This window comes from Temnothorax americanus, unplaced genomic scaffold, assembly GCF_048541705.1.
Source record: "Temnothorax americanus isolate GAGA-0224 unplaced genomic scaffold, ASM4854170v1 Scaffold17, whole genome shotgun sequence".
NCBI lineage: Eukaryota > Metazoa > Arthropoda > Insecta > Hymenoptera > Formicidae > Temnothorax > Temnothorax americanus.
In genome coordinates, this window is record NW_027509307.1 from 1826090 (window position 1) to 1848631 (window position 22542).

At 34.8% G+C, this 22542-nt stretch overlaps 1 protein-coding gene across 7 annotated transcripts in view; it reads left to right on the top strand.

Moving 5' to 3' along the window:
• Window positions 1-22542, top strand: part of LOC143895895 (nucleolysin TIAR) — a 529366-nt gene that overhangs the window by 340117 nt on the left and 166707 nt on the right. The window lies entirely within an intron of this gene.

Sequence of the window (22542 nt, forward strand, 5' to 3'; positions counted from 1 at the left end):
CTAGATGAAGCCTCACCGGAGTGATGCGCGCGCTCTAACATGCTAATCACCGAAACACTCAGTTCTTCAGAAGCGTTTTCCTCTTTCTGCCAACGATGCTTATGAAATATGCAAATATACTCCGTCACTGTCCATTTCACTTTATCAGAGAGAGCTTTGGTATCAATATGTTTTTAGAAAATTTTAGAATAAAGATATACAAGTTTTCGCTAACATCCCCCAAGTATTGTTTTAAATTAGCTCAATAATCGCAGATAACAAAAAACAGAATTTCTAATTTTTTTACTTTTTACAGAATTATTATTTGTTGAATGTTTTATTTATTTCTTTAATAATTCGCATTATTTTTGACGCGTTTCTCGATATAATGCGTTCTTTCTTTTATGTTTCTTTTCTGTATATTCTAGTTACAACAAAGTTGACTTTAAAAGGCATTGTTACTATGAATAGGTTCAACGTTATACTGAAAAAACAAAAAAGTGAACAACAAAAAAACTAAAATTTAACACGTATAAAGTATATTTTATATATTTAAAACAGCGATTAACTAGGGAAAAGTCGGAACAAACCAAGAGTACCGACAGCATTCACTGCACTCTCGGGCTGCCCTGTTAATTAATAAAGTATCCGCGTAAACTAACAATTTTACTACAGAGCTGGCGAACTTAATACAAAAGAAGCAGCCTTTGTTTCAGCGCGACGAAGTAACGAAGTCTCGGACAAAGTCAGAGTTAGACACTAGGCAGATTACTCGTTACGTACTTGAAACCTCAAAAACTACATAACGAAATTGATTATTTTATAAATCATCAGTTTTTTAGGCCACTGTCCTCTTCATATTTTTCGCCAAAAAGCGAAATTCTGCCTAAAATCGTAACACAATTTTAATGCAATGGTTCAATCAATTACGATAAAAATAAATTCTTATATTTAAATAAAATTGAAATTTTATTACATTCAATTATAAATTAGATAATAATAGTTTATTTATAATTTGTGATCAATAATATGTACATTTTTTGTAATTTTGCTTTAAAGGCTGCTTGCTTTAAAAATTTGACTAATATTTATAACAATGTTGGAAAACACTCCATAAAATTACAGTATTACTAAATTCTCTCTGTACTGTGAATCGGACTTCACAAAAAATTTCAAAGAATTATAGAGGTAGCTAAGATGCATTTGTTATACACATTTACAAAGTAACGCCTCCCGCGTAACTGGCAAGATGTATTCGGCCAAAAGTAGCCAACTACTTTCCGCACCAGTTATTTCTCGTTCCATTATGGCTAGAACTAGTGATGCCTTAGAAATTGGCGAGCACGTATGCCCGCTAAGCGCAGTACTCAAGCAATGAAGGAAAGGAAACCACTGAAAAAATAACTTTTTAATTCAGCCTAATGTCCAGACGGTTGGGAGAGGTTGGATTTATGGGGCTGGCCTCCTATCCTTGGGGTCGAGCTGGTGTTTACGAGAGTTCACCACAAGAATGTTGTCTACTACCTTTTGCTACCCTCCTAAATATTGCCCGCCGTGTGTTACGTGCCGGTGCTATCGCTGCTGTTACTATACTAGCTCTGCAGCCGTTACTGTTGCGCTGCCAACGCTGTTGCTACTGCTGGTGCTGCCGTTGCTGTTGCTGCCAGCTTGTTTTTCGAGGCGCTTTCATTACGCGTACCGTAGTTGCATTCGCGATTAAACCGCTGAGTTATGCGCGTGTGCATTTTTAGCATGCCGCGTTGTCGTCACTCGGTCATCGCAGTTTTTCCTTTTGTTTTTGCATACTATTTGTTTCGCCTCAATCTCACGACATAGTCACGTTGCTTCGAAAATTCACGCGACGCGACGTGCGCAATAAAATTGGTATGTTCAATCCGCACACGGTCACTCAGAATTTGTCTTTGCCGGTAAAAATTTGTGTCTCCGGTGGTTTACTCGCGAATGGAACCAAATGCGAAACTTACGATGACAATTAAATTCTATAATACTTATTTCACAATTAGAAAAAAATTAGGTATTACGTCATTATGAAATGAAAATGATACATAATTAATATAATATGCGCATACATGAAACACACTTGCAAAAACTGCTAAAATTAAAATTATTGCAGATTATTGGATAGTAATCATAGAATATACGTTTTTTTTTATTTATTGATAAAATGTTTTTTATAATCCGCATATTCATTTAAAACATGAACCAGATTTAATTTTTTAACGGAACAAATTTTATTCGAATTTTGAAAGCTATACTTTCATTGACGCTTTATTCCATTGCAGTGCCATACGAGCTACAATTACAACATATTTGTTTAAAATTTACGTCAAATATTTTCTAATTTAATGAATATTAATTATTTGACTTTGAAAAATGCTTTAGACATAACATTTCACCAAACAAGATCAAACATTGCAATCCATTATTTACTTTAAAAAAAACCAGAGTTAAATTATTAAATTACCATGATACGCATCCTATTAATACCATGATTTCGAGTCACGCGTTTAGCAACAGACTCATGCGAATGCAGGCGGTCAAAAGGGACCTAATTAGTAATTGAACGATGAGATAACAATAATGTTCCCGATAACCGACAAAACAGCTGCGCCTCAATACGAACAATTTTATTGTTTCAAGCTGATCTTTCCTACGCTTGTTTATCGAAACAGCAGGTATAACCAATCCCTGTGTATGCAATTGTATATCGTCACAGCATTATTCATCCCTCGGGCGTATTTGACCGGCTGTATCCTAATGAACATTCTCCCATTCACCCTCCTCGCGCGATCCACGTTTAGCCCCATCCGTTTCTTTTTCCCTGCCATTTGTCGCACGCACACGGGAACCGAGCGCTCTCTGAATTATTAATAAACCGGTTTTGGATAAATTATTCGGGAATGCCGACGGAGACCGATTGCCCCGAAGACCTACCTGGGAGTTGATATACGCACAGCGGGACTATCTCGTAGGACCTGGGGCAAAAGATACTGGATGCGTGATATGATAGGAACATAGAAAACCAATATATGTCCATGTGTAAACACGATAAGAATTGGCGTTGGGAGATGGGATAGGGCAAAAATGACGATACACAGGATGCTGTAAGTGCGCCGTAGAAGAAACAGGATGATAGAGAACGAATCGAGAACGGAGAACGACGATACTGGTTAAAAGAAAGGTGCCATGGGGAGAAGATGCGCGAGAAATATCGATAAAAGAAAGATAGTTGGCTCGTCAGTGTCGTATGTACCCCGTATACTTACACCGTGCACCCATAGGATCCTGTACGGTCTATCGCTATCGCTAGAAGGACGTAAGTGAGAAATATTTAATGTACGACAAAGAAAAATACACGGAAGTGTAATGTGACGCGATATCTATCCGAAAAATGCGCTCATGATATTGAATGAATATTGAAACTAGAGCGGCACGATTATAGTTAGAGGAAGCTAGCTAGTTTAATAACAAAAATAGAATAATTGCGAATACAATACCGAATAATCAATTGCAATGATATAGAAGAAACTTTTAATTCTACACTTCTAAAATTATATCTTCTATCATACAGTTCCCATTTCAATGTAATGTTTACAACCATCGTTTAAAATTAATACAGATACAATCCAGATATATATTTACTATTGCAGTTGTTACAATGAAGTGGCATGTAATACGTTACTTTATTTAGTATGATATATCATTTAGATGATTTTATCTAAAGTGTTTTACTAGCTAAGAAATCAGATGCTACGATTTTATTTATTTGATTTAAAAAATGTTTCTTTCGTTGACCGCAATTTCAATTGGCACCCTCGTGGTGAAAACTAAAAAAGAAGGAATAGAAGAGAAGGAAACGCATAGATGCATAGATCTATAAAGAAAGTACACCCAAGTCGGCAATGTTGCACGTACATCCCCACAGCTGCTATGCGTTGTCCTCACGAACATGTTGGGGCTATTGCTAAAATATTGCGGAACCAAATATAGAAAGAAACGAAAAAACCACAAGCAGGGGACGTTTCGAATGCAGGAAGAAAAATACGCGAGAACCACACGAAGGCGGGCGAACGTGCGTTGCCAATGGCACAACGCGGTAACGACGGGGCGAACGGGGTGAACGGGGGTGCACGTGGGGCCGGGATAGGGGCAACGCTAGCGAGAAGAGGGGAGTCGGGTATAAGTTGAGTATACAAGTTTCGAACGACGCGTTCTTATTTTCTAAACAAACACACCGGCAGGACCCACCTTTTCCCTTCGGCGTCGGGTTTATTTCGAGGACTCGTATAAGTGCACATACGAATAATCGTACCGGCGCGGCGCGGCGCGCAGGTCGGTACGCTGCCGTATGTTTGCGTGTTTGTTTGTTGATACAATACGTACAGACACGGTGCGCGGCGCAGGAAACTTTTCCGCTATTGGAATTCGAAAGCGGGTGTATCGAATCCAACAATGAATTGTCAACAGATAATGCGAAAGGCGACTTTTCCATTTCGCTTTCCCGTGAGTTGTTTCTCCCATTCGAATAATCTTTTTAAAACGCCCGACCGGGATTGCGTTTGATGGACTTTAGTCCGCTGGTTACGTTCCGCGGGAACAGCTCTGTGGCGAGATTAAAAATACTTCTCTCCACTTGCGCAACATTCGCATGCTGCGCGCAACATCCTCTGCTTCTAGCAGTTTATTTTTTGACGGCTCGGTGTATTAATTCGGATGCGTCGGATATTTTTCCGCGGCAGCGCACATTACGAATATCATGGCTAACAGTTTTGTATCGTCGGCAGAATGGCGCAAAAGAGGCGGCGCTTGCCAAATGTGTGGTTGGAAGAGTGGAAGGTCATAATTTATGTGCAGAAAGTTTTGGTGCATGCGCACGTGCTAATTACTTAGGGCTTTTGTTTATTTTACTTGCGTTAACAATCGGAAGCCTCATGTAAAATGTAACAGTAATCAACAATAAACAACCTTTATAATAAGTAATTTAATTAATAACGATCAATATAACATATAATAAACAAATTTTATCGTAAATATATTAAATTACCCCTGCAACAAAATATATTAAATTAATAAGTAATTACAGTCTATTATTCTGATATTTCTTTATACAATAATGATATATGTATAATGATGACTAACGTAATTAAAGTTACTTAATAGTTTAAATAATTTTAATAATAATTTAATATGTAAATAAATAAGTAAATAATTAAGAACTCTCGATATTAAAATTAACGAGTAACAAGAAAAAGTGGACTTTGAGAGTCAAACGCGGTTAGTTGTGCATAAGTTAGTACTATATGACATTTAATTAATAACTTAATATTATAGATTATAAATTATATTGCGGCTCTACTTTGAGCCATTTTCAGCAACGCAATGATAAATTAAATAATCTCCGACAAGCATAAAGTGAGTATTTAAAAATTGAATGTATAAAGCTACGTGTAATTTTCAAGAGAAAATCTGCCAGAAAAATTCTGCCAATATTCGTAGAAAACTGTTTCGGTTGTCTTTCTCAGGGCTTCAGTTTGTCAATCTCACATTCTCTGAACTTAATTTGATGAGTGGATTTCACTTTTCTTTGCCGGTCAGTCTCGATTTTCATTTCTAGTCCGAATATTTTGTAGACTATAAATTTTTATGTATTTAGTTTTTAAATACTCACTTTATGCTCGTCGGACAGCTTGAGATTTTTAATACATTTATCACCGCGTTGCGGAAGATGGCTCAAAGTAGAGCCAAAAAATGTACAATTTATAATTAAAAATATTATAATTATAATTAATTAAATATAATATAATTAAAAAAATAATCATAATTAAATTAAAAGTATATTAATTAAATGTTTCATGGTGTGTTAACTCACGTATAACTCTCTAATTGCGTTTGACTTTCAAAATCCAATTTTTCTTTGTTAATGTTACTCGTTAATTTAATATGTATGTATGTGTTTAACAAATTGGAATAAAATATTAAATATAATAAAAAATAATTTTTTTAAATTTTATACACATTTTTAAAGAGTATGTTACATAGTGATAAAGATATTGTTTCCTTAAAAAAATAATAATTGCTTTTGCATAAAAACACATCTGAACAGCAGCATATTTAAGCTTTTTTTATTACACAATTCTGATATTCGATCATCAAACTTTGCAGCCGAGATCCATGTACTTATACATCTATGTACTTCTTCAAGGCATTCAAGGCACATCAATAGCAATCGATTGAATTTCTCATCTTTCAAGTGGTTTAGAATTTCGACGGAAGAAACTTATACCAGGTGTTGGAAGCTATAACTTCTAGCTTCTAGCTACTTTTGAGGTGAAAAGTCACGTTCGAAACGATATTTTAGAGTGCCGTCTAATAATGGAAAAGACGTCATATTAAAAGCCGAGTAAATGGATATTTGATCATGCGGTACCGCAGCAATGTATTTTCGCATGTTGCACACTATAAATATCTTTGCGAAATTTGTAATTCTGACGTTACGCATTTAGCACTGTATATACCGTAATACAAATAGTATGCAAACGTAAATCGCATCTTTAGTGAGATATTGTATCGTTATAATATTACTAAATAAATATATTTGTATATTTATCGGTGCACGATAATATTAATAATTTATTTATTTATTAAACAAGTTTAAAGTATAACTATTAAAAGTATAACTTTTATATTAGTGACAAAACATTTTTTTAAATAATAGGTTAAATCATGATTATATAGATTTTGTATTCGGTTATTTTGTGTAAGCTTGATCTGACAAAAAACTGTCATTTTTAATTTATACAAGTAACATAACGTAACATGCCAATATATCATAATAAATTAAGCGAGAATTATATAATCTGCTTAATTCATTGACCGAGCATTCACATTAACAGTTTCTATATAATTGCGACGGCACGTGGGCGGAAATTAAAAGAGAAAAGGGATCATTAATAACTTACTTTCTAATATGAATAACAATGCCACCGCGAGACAATGAACTCGGTGTAAACGGCGGTAGGATAGCCCTTTCTCAGTGAGATCGACGCGTGGTAGGTAGAGTGCCGCCTGTTCTGCAATAGTCGATCTACGATTTAGAAAACGTTGATGCAAGAGTTATTTTTCGATCGTCTTCAGGTCGTGTATACAAGTTATAAATGGTACGTTCGTCTCGCAACTTATATATGTGTCGCGCAAGTCAATCGTGATCATTCGCTTGGAGAACAAAGAAGTCGGGGGAAGAGGCGACCCCAAGTCGGCAATCTTATTTCACCCTGCGCGCGTTCGCAGTCACGGGGATCACGGCAACGCTGCCCATACATAAAAAGTTGCCAACTGCAACAGCCTGTGACATATAATGGCGTGCAAACAGAGAGGAACGTATACGCAGAGATCAGGAATAAACTCCACTGCAGCGGCAGCGGGCGCATTGCGCAAAACCCCCTGACTAGCCCACTCTCACCTTTTGACGGTTGCCGGCAGGAGAAGGGGGTGCGCTACCTCTTCTACCTACCTACCTACCTACCCACGCTGCACCCTCATTCCCCTTGCACCCTTTCTTCCTTTTACCAGCGCGTTTTTCCCATATACGATCCGCTTCCTCCCTACCGCTTTTCCGGCGACTGTCGTTTGCCCGTTCGGATATATGTATAACCCGCCACCGCTCTCTATCTCTCACTGTCGCACCCCCTCACCTCTCACTTCTATTTCATCCCCTTTTTCTCGCTAGTCGACTTGTCCTTTTTTCGCGCTCTTCATACCTAATTGGGCATTTTGTGCTGCACCGTCCAAGATATTATCGCGGTAATAGCCGCACGAAGCGTCGGGCTACGGGACTCGCACAATGGTGCATTTCGGCGCGGTACTATACTTTGCCCCGTCAGCTCGCACTCGGAGTTTTTTCGTTACCGTTCTCTTTGCGCCATGGAGATCGGATCGCTCGTTCATTTGTTCGCTCCTCGACGCGTGCGTGTTGCCGGTAATCTTGAATATTCTGTCCACGAAGTCGTTCATTTTCCCTCGGAACATTCTTTTGTATTCGTGCGCGAGAAATATTAATGTTTTTTTTTTTCTAAACATGCCGTTCCAGGAATTAATTAAATGAGTTTAATTAACTTTATAGGGTGAATGAATTCGAAATAAAAAATGCTTCCGTCGTCAAATATGTCGACATTAATAAAACAGACGTACCTTTTTTTCTGAGATAATTATAACGACACCATTTGCTGATGGTCATATTTTAAAAGTGATTAATAATTAAATGAGCTTAAAATGACTTACATACTTAAAAATTTGCAATTTCAAACTTGGAACTAAAAATTTAAATATTCCATAAATTGTCGTGTTCTTTCAGGTCGACAATATTTTCACACAGTACCTTCACGCATTCATTCCATTAACATAAATTGTGAAGGTTCCCTCGAGAAAGCCTCACTTTTTATATATAGAGAACAGTTATATAAAAGAAAGTTTACTATTAAGAAACTGAGGAATTTGCTCTTAAAATATATCTCACACATTTTTCATGTTTATGGATACGCTAGCTCCGTTTTTTGTCGAAGTCCCTCTCGTACAATGTTATACTACAAATTATTGAAAAAAATTACTCTTTTCTTTGTGAAATATATATAATAAATAATTAAAACGCGTTATAAATTAAAAATACTTTTGCATATTTTTGAATAACTGTACATTAGATAAATAATAGTATTTGAAATTTGGATATGTTGAGCGAATATGAGATAAATGTAAATAGATTAAATCGAAATTCTTTTATGAAAGAAGTGCGTAATGTAACATTTTTACAATTATTTTTTACAATGTATAATTTTTCTGGTATTTAAGATGCTATATTGCTTTTAGTTTCATAACATACGTATTTCTAATCTCAGCAAAATATCTCGGGTAAAGGTGACTACTACAATGTGCCAAAGATCACCATTTTCAGGTAATTTCACCACTATCTTTGGCATACAATATATGATCGTCTATGTAAAGGCTTTCGATGTGTAAGCATTCGTTAGCATAAAGGAACCGCGGCCAGTATCTGACCCGTATCGCGTCATTATCGGCCCTCTGGCACAGTCGTTAGCGTGGTAACGGTAATTGAACTGCTACCGAGAAAAGCCAGTGGCTCTCACTTCCTCACAGTCGTTGCTGATTTTCTTCGAATAGTAATCCTCCGTTCGATTCCGTCTTGCACCCTGTATAAAATCGTCATTACCGCTAGAAGACATTCTGAGTGATATGCGACTGCGTTAAGCTTAATCGAAGAACTAATCCAGACCCGCACGATCATCGCTAGGTAGGGCGATTACATTTAAACGCCGAGGATAATCTGCGTTCCGTTTGACGCGTTCGTTTGCATAGGATATACGGTATGTTTCGGTAATATTGCTTGGCCGCTATAATTAAAACAGCGATTGCGCTAGTAAACGTAGCGATAACTCGCGTTACGTCTACCACATTATTTAATGAAATCAGTTTTGAGTGTCACTAATGAAATAACAGGGATGAAACATCCTTTTATTATTTGCATTATGAGACGTAAGGTGATCAGAATTATATGCCTATATCTTTAAGTGCAAATTACAAAATATTATACTTATATTGAAATATTTAATTTAATTACAAATATTTTTTGAATATTTAAAAATAGCATAATACAAAGGCATGAAAGTTTTTGTTATACTGACGTTTTAATTAAGACTGGTATGTTACGATTCTGTATTAAGTATTAAGCTTATCCGTCTAAACGGCCAAGTCAAAAGTCGCCTTTCATTGAATTACGTTAAATAGTTCTACGTGGTGAACAGCTGATACCACGTAAAATAAATAATGAAAATGTAAACATAACATAAAACGTCATTTCGCACAGACTGCACGAATTCATTGCACGGCGTTTGCCAGGTAAATATTGACTACGCAGGCACAGAACTGGAATGTTCACTGCGCGGCCGTAGCCCAGCTTACGCTCATATTTCAGTTTCAAATGATTCATTTACAAATTTCCCCGTAATTTATACTTTCAATTCTATATTACGCCGCTTGCTGTTTTATATAAAGCATAATATTTCAACATTACTCATTTCACTCACAGAATTTAAAATAAATAGGAACTGCTTTATGACGCGATATAAATTTTCTATACCGAATTATATATTCACAAAAATATAGAATAATCCATTGAAGCGATGTCTAAAATAGCATTAATTAAATTTCACAGTGCTGGTCGATTAATTGTGGAAAGAATTATAAAAAATTGTAAAAAAAATGACATTTATTGTACATGACTTGCTATTTTTGTGATGAAAAATGTTATGCGTTTGTTAAAAAAAATTTTTTTAAATTATATTTCTCGTATATTGATCACTTTTAACCGAATCAAACACTATACTCGTGATTTGTTTAAATTACGAAGTAGCGAAAGAACAATATATTATTTATATATATAATTTTTACTAGCTTTTTTACAATATTAATCGTGAGGTGCTTTAAGCAAGCGCTTTTCTAAACATACATTTATCTGGTGTTAGATAAATTGTAGTTGAATTACAGTTGCACTCTCCTCTGATTTTCTTCGCCTTCGCGAATTTTCAACTTTAATATAATCCACCGAAATGAGAGTGGCAAAATAATCTTTTTTAATGACACTCAATCGATAGTGTTACTGTAAGTAGTTCGGACGACTATCGCGCATGTTCGACTGTAGGATACGACATGTCTATCAGGTAGAGAGAGCGGACATTACGCTGCTTAATGGGAGAAAGCTTGCGAATAGCTCGAGGAAACTTCGCGAAATATCACTCGGCCGGTCCCTAAACCAACCGACGCAATGGCCATTCCTGTTGGAAGCGGAATAATATCAGCTGTAGGGGTAGCGTAGCAATTTCATTACCGTAACCACTGGGTACCCAGGCATTCGTGTGCAACCGACAATGCCCTGGCGCGTTTATGAAAGGGACAGCCTATACGCGAGATTACACGACTGCTCAAGTATAGCGCTAGCCGCGCGGTTGCTAATTCACCCAAAAGCTGGGACTCAGTTGTGGAACGTACGGGCGAGCGAACCGTATCGAAGCAAGCGCAGAATCCCTAGTTGAAACCCCGTGTCAGGGATACGTTTACGTTCTTCGTACATGGAGCATGAAGCCACTTCTTCGCGAAGAAATGCTATCGAGCGGACCAAACAAGATGCTTTTGATCACTGCCACCTTCTTTTTCCTATTCTATGTACCGTGTTTATCGCGCAAAAGGTACAAAAGAGCTATTAAATTTCTAGGTATTGCCATGCAGTAAAATGATTATTAGTTTACATAAAATAATAACTTTTTTAATATTTTTGCATAATGAGAGAGAGAATATTTAAAAGAATAACATTATTCTTTTAAATATCAATATTTCTTTAAGCAACCTTTAAAATTAATAAAATTTTTTGCAAAAATTAAAATACTTATCAAAATTTAATAATTTGCAATAAATATTATTTATAAAAATAAAGTACAAAATAAGAGAGAAAAAAGAGAAAAAATTATTCGATGTCATCGTGAAGATTTCAAATATAAAAAAAAGTAAGAATGAGCAGGAAGTGTAAATATTAATGGCTTATAAATGATGAATAGCAGATATCGCATGGACCATTTACCATAGAAAAAAGCTAAATGTTAAAGTTGAAAGGGTTTAGCGAATAGAGAAGTTGTAATGAAAGAAAAGTGTACAGCTTTAATTAGGTTCGCTTGGACCGAGAACAAGCCCTTGACAAACTACTTTCATCCACCGGCGTCTTTCTGCGTCTCTGTTCCGTTAACTCAGGGCAGCGTTGTTTCCTGGAGAAGCGTGGAAGGAGGGAATAGCGTCGTTCCCATCATCTGCTAATAAGACCCCAAGCTCTCTTATTTAGCCGGACCTTTTCTAGGAAGGAAAGGCAGTAAATTGTCGGTTCCTCTGTTTCGTTTCTTCGCGCCCATGAGCAAAACCAGAACCCAGACGAAAGTACGATTTCCACGGACAGGTACGCTGACGTACGCTGACGTTACAAGCTAGCAACGGCAAAAATCGTATTGCCTTAGACTTCACTTCTTAGAATGAATCGTGTTATCGAGCATATTTTACATACTCGTGTATACCTTTGACAATATTCAGAGTTAGGTACATATAATTTAATAATTGTATCATTTAACTTTAAAATTGAAAATTATTAGAACTTGGCATATATCCTTTAAAATAATCACAGTTAGTTTTAAATAAACGTACTTTATGTTAGATTTGATTCATTTGATTAGAGAGACGAATTTATAAATGGAAATAATATTTCTTTGATAAACATATGAATGACGTAATATACTGATTTTTTTGAACAAAGAAAACAAATTTTATTATATAATAGCTTTTCTTCTTTTAGAGGAAGATTTAGAAGAAAATAAAGTTTTATTTTATCACTGTTAATTTTCATCAGTTGAAATCGATGCGGCATTTTCATTAATCAAACTGTTACTTTACTACGAAAGTAATTCTAACTACGACCTCAGCAAAGTTGGTTACATAACCAGAGAACGAGGCGACGTTTAACTCTCACACTAACAACGTCTCGTGGATACCCCGGATAAACCTAAATTTACTACCTACGGATGATAGGCGAGGGTTGTTACGAGAAACATATGCGGCGCGATGCCGTCACGTCAAACGTTACCGTATATGCCAGAGTTTACAGGTGCACACGTGACCAAGTATACATATGTATAAAAGATACATATATATGCATACACACATACAGCAAAGCGGCGAGCTATGAAGCAACTTCCGTAGAAACTTCGTACTCGGATAATTGTTATTATCGCGTTACCGGGTTAATTAGAAGCATCAAATGTAAAGGCACGAAGTAAATCTTACGAACATCAGTACACGATCCCTACTGTCGTTTTATACGTACGTCACGGTCGTATGTCCACACATAAGTATACGGCTGTATTTTTTGAAATTGCCATTGCAAAACTGTGCCGCACGAACCAGAAAACTTCGAATCGCACGAGATTGCAACTTTATCAAGACGAACGTTCCGCATGAAGCTACTTTTAATGGATGGAGAGCGACACTTGGAAAAGACGCAGGTCAGTCAGAAAAAGGGTGCTGCGACGAAAAGCTCACAGAAGGGAGCAGAAAAAAAACTTCAACGCTTCAAATGTTGAACACCGCTAAGTCTAAAGGACCTCCGGCGTTTAATAACATTTATAATGAAAGGAACCCGCCGACGTTTTAAGAGAAAATGAATTCCCGGTTACGTACGTACTTATGGAACGCGATTCTTTTTCTTCTTCGTCGCTTGCAACGATCTCCGTCTTTTCTTTCTTTCCTCCGTTATAATGATCCTAAAACACAGTGAAGGACTTGACATTATTTATCTTGCAAGATCCATTATCAAACGGAACCTCGATGTGCTATTATTTTAATATAAAATGTAGATTATTACACGATGAATTTCAAGTACGGAACTTGTACAATGGAATGGAAACAGAATAATCTTGAGAAAATGGTAATATAACCATTCTGATTTCAAACACTTGCTTTCAGAAGTGATCAAGGAGTCTTTTACATCTTTCGACGTATTAAAAAAACTTTTTGATATTAAAAACATCGAAACACTTGTAGAATTTATTCACAAAAAATAAATTAGTTAATTATATTGCAAACTTGTTAGACACGAAAAGTATTTTTATTGGAATATTGAAGTTAAGAACTCGCTTGCGTTTGCCATTACTAAAAAAAAAACTTAATTTAACATAACAAATTTTTAACTGTTAATTTGTCTATTTGTTTATTTATAATTTATATTCTAGTAATTCTAATAATTTATATTGCAGAAGAGAAAAATTGACAAAATGCCGAAAAAATGCTGAATAGAAGGAACTCCCCAACTTACGTCTCCTTTCCATGTGCTATTTTCTTTCTTCCCTGACTTGCGACTTAAAAGACCCCAGGCGTCTGTGGAAAATATTTCATGTTCAGTTAATTAGCGTAAGACAAACAGGCCAGAGTTTCTGCTCAGACGTAGTAAAAAGTGATCTTTCTTTTTTCGTTGTTACTTTATTCTTCTCTACTGTCACAGTAAGGTAAATAATAGCGGCAAGACATGTTTTAATTTTTCATGGATCAGCTCTTAACATATATAGAAGGTAGCATAGACAAGTATCTCTTTCATCACAGTCGATGGTTAATAAGCGGAGATTTTTCTCAACAGTGTGCAAACAATAACAAACAATAACAATAACATTTTAACAGTGCACAATAGAAAATTACATAAAAGAGTACGGTGAGAATACTGTAATTAAAAATTGTACAAATTTACTAAGCTTATACATATAAATTTGCGAAAAGATAACACACATTTGCATAAAGTTGGTTATTAAGCAACATTTATCTTTCGTTTAGCACAATCACACAAGTGTCAAGATGCTCCAGTGCGTTGATTAATCTGCTGGTTAAAGTCGTTTGTAACATATTATACGTGGGCGATCGTTAGAAAATGGATCGTCATCTATCTTCTCTATTACATAGTGTTGATGCGACCGAGCGAAAGCTAAAACGGGAGACCAGATACAAACGAATCAAGAAGCGTTTTGAGCGACGCAAGTTCCGTTTAGCGATGCGATTTTAGCTGCGACTAGCTCGAAATGTCTAATGTTTCATCTCGACGTATATAGCGCACGGCTGGAAATTACCGCGCCGCTCGAAGATGCGATCGCAGCCAAGAGGTATCCGCGTGCTTCATTATCATGCAGATACGTACGCGCAACAATTCGAGATGCTATACCTGCAAGGACCACTTTCGCGGCAAGCATTCCGCGAGAGAGCGTAAATCGAACGACGCGGACGGGAGGGCGCGCAGGGAAAGAACGCGTTGCTTGTGAGTTCCTATGAATAAATTGATAGAGTTCTATCGGACGTGGTGCGCGGTTACGAATTAGTAAATCAGCGTATGCGCGATTCGGCCGATACCATGGTTGGTAAAGCGAATGTAAAGCCGAATCGCCGACCACACGGCCACAGTAGCATAATAACCGAGAGTAATGCGTGAATTATTAACTGCTTCCTATCTTGCTACCATTCTCTCTCTCTCTCTCTCTCTCTCTCTCTCTCTCTTTCCTCTCTATAGATACACGAGCACATCTTCAAAACCGGGCACACGTATGCGTGCGCGCGTTGGGAGTCCACCTTTGTCTGCTGTGTATTAAATGGTTTCGTACACGTAGATTAGCCGCTGTCTACCCCACGAACAGGGTTGTACGTCACGGAAAAGTGTGTATATGTATATATATGAATGTTTGTATCTGTCCACATTAGTGTGTATGCTCATGTACATGCGAGAATAGACACCCACGGGAGAAGGGAGGAGCGACAGAGACACGGAAACTCTCGCACGCACGAGAACTAAGTTGTCCCAACTACTTGCTAGATGGATCACTATATCATCTTAGTCGTGATGGCGCATCTGTGCGTGCATGTCTTTACTTATACGTGCACGGAAATCCGATAATTCGTTTGAAATTTTCTTACAAAGGACACAACGCTTCTAGTCACGAAAGACTGTTATATCGCTTCTTCATAATTGCAAAATTCCTAATTGTTAAACTTAGATAGTAAATGCAAATCAGTTATCCAGTATTTTCATGTATGAGACATATACTACGTAAAAAGTAAAAGAATTAGAACTGTTACTGTTGTAACGAAGTAGATTTTTTTTGTTTACTGAATTTACATTATTCAGATTAATTTCTTGAATTAATTTTTGCTTGTTAACTGTTCTTAAACATTTTTTATTTGCGGAGTAAATTGCATGCGTTGACTTTTTCTCTCACTCAGTACATATTGATAGTCGCTTTATGTAAATATATATATATATATATATATATATATATATGTATATATTTACGCACAGCATGCTATATCGAGCAAGATATGATAAGAAAACAAACACAATTGTAGTATATGTATATCAGTACTTAAGAAAATATGCAAAATTATTGTAAGTGTATTATACCATCACGCAAAGTTACAATTACATAATATCTCGTTCTCTTTACTATGTGGACACGAACTTTCAAGAGAAAACGACGCGGCGAGTGTACGAAGCACAAGAAATTCAACACGCACAACGTGAACTTATTACTTCGTAGACGGACTTTAGACTTCTTCCTTTTAACTAGTATATAATATGTAATGTAGCAAGGAAGGTTGTATTACATTTTTAGTAACTATAAAAAGACATTATCAGATTTCAGTAATAATAGAAGTTATACTTCCATTAGATATATCTTATAAAATATACTTTTTACTATCTATAATATTTGACCTAGTTTTATAAAATTAACTATATAACATTGTGAAATCTAGTAAAAAGAATAAGTCACATTACATTTAACATCTAATATGTCTATATGATTTATTTCTTCTTGACTTTTTAGTAATTCGTATGCAAATTTAAAAAAAAAAAGAGCGTTTCTCTCGCGGATCTAATTGACAACAAGTTACTCATCTTGCAAAAGAAAACGATTAGAATTATCGTCCATAAATTTTCGTACACGTTCCAATATGGATAACCACGTGGACAAGCTGTCCCGTTAATCTTGAGGCTGACAGATGTGTGTACGCGCAATAGACGTATGAACTTCCTGCGTCTACTACAAGGCAAGTTGTAACCGATGTCGTCTATCAGCCCGATGGAGGAGTCATCGATCAAACGTAAGCGAGCGTGGTAACGACGGCGAAACTCTGGGAGACAATATCCCGACTCGAAGAGGCTGACTTGTTAAGCTACTGTAACCATGGAACATATCGCGCAATACAACCATTAGACATCTGGGAATGTCACCATCTATAATCGATATTACAGATGCTTGCACAATGACGAATGACGTACTCGCGATTATTATTTTTGGCAATTAGTAAGAACCGCTTGCCAATGACTAATCAAAGCTTTCGTTTTTTAATCTATAAATAGTGTATTAATCGGAATATGTATGCTATCTCTTTTTTTTATTCTCTAAATTCTAATTCTCTAAAAAAATTGTGTATTTCTTTAAGTTTACTTTTATTGTAAGTCGAAGTTTTGATAAATTGATTTTTTGCTACATTTTTAGACGTTGGTAGAATGCAAAGTAATACCTTTGATAATTCGGGGTTATACGAATATAATAATCGACTAAAAAAAAAAAGATTACGCGAATTTATGAAAACGTAGGTAAATATATAGTATAGGTTAAAGTTTTTATTATTTTTACATTTATTTATATCTTTCCAAAAAAGAGAGAGAGTATTATGATGAGATTGCTCTACCTAGATTTTTAGCCTCTGACACAAAAATATCCACATATATTACTGTGCTTTTTATTTTAATCTGGATACACCTACGTATTTTACCGCAGAAAACGTGCGTTTTTTATATGAAAGACTGTCAGGTGCCACAAATAAAGTGCGTTATTTTTATGTCAAGCGCAAAATACAAAATTATTTTCTCAGAATCCATGAATTTTAAATTAGTCTAATATAAATATTCAAAAACTGCTAACGATTATTACTTTTATGTTTGTTAAATACTAATTAACACTGAAATTTATCGTAAATTTTGATATAGTATATTCTGTGTACAGTATTTACAAACTAAAAATCATATAATAACCTCATGCTTTGATAGCGTAATAACAGTAAACACATCAAGTATAAAACATTATTTTAAATATCAGAATAAAAGAAAACAATTATTTCTAATGCTAGAAAACAATTTAAATTAAAGCAAATCAATTGTAACGTCTAATCAAGCTTTTAATGTTATATGTAATTCTTGCATTGAATACATTGAATAAACTTCACTATCATTTCACCGCCGCGGCTGCACTATTATACGGTTAGTCACTTGTTATGTATATTGGGTTCAGACAAATAAACGCTTTCCAAAGTAGTTAATCTCAATCCTTGTGTGTGTGTGCACGTGCAAGGTATTTATCCTACAATAATGTATTCGACAGTATCTCACTGGTAATTAGACACGGTGGCAATTATATTAGTCGTTATCCTAAAAGAGTCGAAGAAGAAACGATATTTGTCCGTTCTTGCAAAACATTCTCTTCGTTGATCGCGGTAGTTGGTAGAGCGGCACTTTGATGTACTGTTTCCGGTGGTAGATGGTAGACAAGACGGCGGCGCGGCGGTTAGACAGATAGAAAGACGTAGCACACAGAGGTTACCACGTGCCCTTTGGAGAAGGCCCGGCACGGGCCTTAGGACAGAGACAAGAGAGAAAGAGAAAGAGAGAGAGAGAGAGAGAGAGAGAGAGAGAGAGAGAGAGAGAGGGAAGGAGGGAAGGAGGGACGAGAGAGTTCAAGCTCTTAATTAGCTGCAATTACTGCAACATAGCGATGTCGAGCGAATCGCCCGAGGCTCATCCTCCGTCCTTCTATCTTCTATCTGTGTGTAAGCTCGGCCCTCTCGTCTCACGCTCCTAGCTCCCTCCATCACGGAACTTTACGTTTTCCCATCGGTTCTCGCTTCATTTTGAAGCCCCATCAACGTCTTTCTTCCGTGAAAGAGCCAATTTATGATAGAATTTGAACTAATGTGCGGTAAATAAAAATCGCTAAGGCCACATTGTTGTGCTTCTGCGTTGTTATCTGCAATCAACTCGGTTAACCCTGTCGTAATCTCGCGAATATCGCAAAACGAAAAGGACGCGAAGTTGTAATCTTAAGAATATATGATCTTAAGAATATATGAAAAAAACAAAAAAATTGTATCCACCGTCTTTACGCTATTATATCAGGTTCTTCGTTATTTTAAGATAATGAGAAATCTTGTCTAACGCAACGTAACATGCTTTAGATTAATATTCTTTGTGGGTGTAGTAATAAGAACGATAATAATATAATCTTTATTGAGATATCTTATACAATATCCCGCTGTTTTGCCTAAGCAACTTAGTACAAGTTAACGTATTTTGTCGAGTAGATATACCTATACCTATTATACCTATATCAGATCTCAACTCGGTGTTTAAGTCAATTTATTTTAAAGTAAATTTAAAGTAAGCAAATAAAAACAAAAGGTAACTTATAAATTTAAAATAGATAACGAGATATTCTTTATAATTTATAATATGTTAAAAGTCTTTTTTGCAGTCACAGGAAAAATATACAATTTACAATGTAACAAGAACATCTTGCATGGAAAGGATTAATAAAAAATGGCGCCATTGTTGCAATAAAGTAGCAGAAAAATCTGTGTCGCAGTAAATATCGGTTGGTGTAGATTTCTTTTTGGCAATGTCTCATGCCAATAGTTCATAGATTCCCTGTGCTCAGTATCGCGTCACCATGCGTTCCACATGTCACTTTGTTCCCTATGCCTTATACAGTCGGCAAGTATACTGCGATTGCGGCCACAAACGGAATTATTTATAAGCTTGAACATGAGCCAAGCTCGTTTGCAAGCCACCAGGGTTTCACTTCTCATGACATTTTCCTATATCGATGCTGAAAGAGGATTATTATCTTTTTTAGATTTAAATTCGATTAATTAAAAGTAGTTTGCATGGAAAACTGAAGTTTTGCTTGACAAACTTATAAAGAATAATTAGTTTTGTATCTTCTGATATCATGAAGCATGGAATCATGTACCATAAAAATAAATCGTCAGTTAATTATCATTTACAAATTTCTAAATATGTTATAGAAAAATTTTAGAGAGTAAGATGCGTTACTTTTCGTCAGCCAATATAAAAATTTGTGAAAAACTAAAAGTGAAAAAACAGGGGAGAAGTAGTTTATATTAGATATCTAAAAAACTTAAATATAAATAATCGTATGTAAAAGAAAATTTTCAAATTCAGCAAATTAAGTAAGTGTATTTAATGACTTACAGGCATTGTAATTTGATATTAAAATTACGGAGACTAAACATTGACTTTCCATTTAATCACATGATAATATGCTTTATGATTTCACTTGTTTCTATTTATTATGAAATTACATGAATAAAGTGCATCGCGCGTTTGCGCCAAATTACAGAACGGTTAACTCTGTGTAATTAGCGACAATACCAGAGATTAAATACAGGATGATGTCAATGTGCACGATGTTTTAAAGCTTCGTTATATGAAGCATTTCGAAACTTTTCATTAATACCACAAATGTCATTTTAGACCATGCATGAAAACATGAAATTACCTCTTGCGTATTTCAATTGATTCGAACGGCTACGTCGCAAATACAAAATGTAAACGCCAATAAACTGTAATTTCGAAGCTTAATGAATATCGTCTAATTATCAACTACATAGCAAAAATAACAGCCTCTACAATTAATTGCAAAAATATTTTTTTACGTAAATGTTAGTCTGCGCATAATGTGTATATGTGCGAATACTAATTGATAATGATTTAATAATATCGAGATATTTTAGTAGTGTATAGTACATTCCTACAATAAGACATCTGGAATGCAATTATCACAAATTTGTACCTATAATATTTCCGTGATTTTTTTCTCGAGATCCTCATTTCTCGATCAAAGCATCGGACAAAGTTATCTTATGTTTATAAGGATCACAGGCTCGTAATATAAACTTCGTTCCTCCTTACAACTTCAATCGAGAAGCTCTCAATAAGATAAACGCAACTCCTGTCTTTGCCTTGCATCAATGTTACCGAAAACGGCAGGGGAATTCTTTCGGTATTTGGACGGAGCTTAGCATCGCAATCACCCTAGTTCGATCTGCTACCAGCGAGTGGCGCCACTTAATGGATCAGTAGATACGGGTCGCGTTAGGTCAGACGCTATTTTATTTCGAACGCAAAAGAGATATTGAGCATTGACATAGCTTTGCAGGAAGAGAAAGAAATTTGTTCTGAAATTGTCGTAATATTGAAGACTAAAACGAACTCTATTACTTTAATATAATTATTTCTTTATTTGTTTTTTTATTTTTTTTTCTACTTTCAAGATTAAATGCAAGAAATGCAAAAAAACATTTTTACAAATTATTAGGTTCATAAGAACTTGAGCAAAATGAAATAGTATAGATTGTGTGATACAATTACTTTAGTATATATTTATTTTATTATTTATGCTATATATAAATGCATTTATAACAATTAAAGTATACAAACAATTAGAATCAAAAGCCATGCGATCCAAGCTTAGGTCTTTGAAAGCCTTATATTAGTTTCTGTATACATATATGTCTATATATATACATATAATTTTTCCAACGAACTGCGCGCCGATTATTTGTCGGACTTAAAAAACACAGTAATTGTTAGACAAATTAAAGTCCGACAAATAATCGGCGCGCAGTTCGTTGGAAAAATTATATGTATATATATAGACATATATGTATACAGAAACTAATATAAGGCTTTCAAAGACCTAAGCTTGGATCGCATGGCTTTTGATTCTAATTGTTTGTATATCGTTACGATCCTATTTCTCTTATTATTAATTAAAGTATATTTTTTATTAATTGATAAATAAGACACTTACAAAATATATTTACATGTACTTTAAAAAACTATAATATTGTAAATAGACTTCACAACTTAATAGGTATTTAATTAACGCAAAAGATTACTTTCATTGTAAAATGTTATGTAACATTTTATAAATATACATAAGATAACATTATTGCACATTTACATATATATATGTAGTTATTTGAACGCGAAATGTAATCTTAGCTAAATTTTTCCTAATAATTTATCAGTTTTAAAAATCAAAAACACCATCAGTTAATTTGTTATTCATGTTTTTATATGTCAGATATTTTTCAAAATATATTTTCGTCACGTTCATAAATTTCAAAATAGTATATTAAGCGTAAAGCATTGCAGCATATTTTAACTAATTTATATCTTTTTAAATATGAGTATGTTTATTTGTAACAGTCCCTTGCAAAAAAAAACAGTTTCATTGTAAAATTATATATAGTACTCCAAATCATATAAAGTATTTGATGCAAAGAATGCAATTTTGATTGACAATGCATACAATGTAATATAGTTAAATATGACAGATATTCAAAAACGTTTATATTATTTTTGCAGTTCTGTGAATCTTGCAATGTGTCAGACTACAAAAGAGATATTGTTAAAACAGATCTCCTAGTTTCATATTTATATACAAATAATCTTTATATATTAAAGAAAAATCTGTTTTATTGAAAAATTGGAGTACCTAAACAAATCGAGTTAAAAAATTGTACGTTTAATATTAAATTATTAGACAAATACATGAAAGCTCAGATTTATGTAATTTTTCATTGTAACAGATTGATAAAATTTTTTTTATCTATATCTCTGCATTTTGTATTATCTATTGTTATTATTAATAAAACATTTGTAATAAAAAAAAATTAAATTATCAGAGAAAGAAAAAGAAATTAATTTTGTTTTAACAATCAATAATTTTACAGATTAAAGTTTTCTTTCTTTAATACCAATTATAAATAAAAAGACAATTTTTATATAAAATTATTATTTACCTATACAAAAGTCATCACAAAATT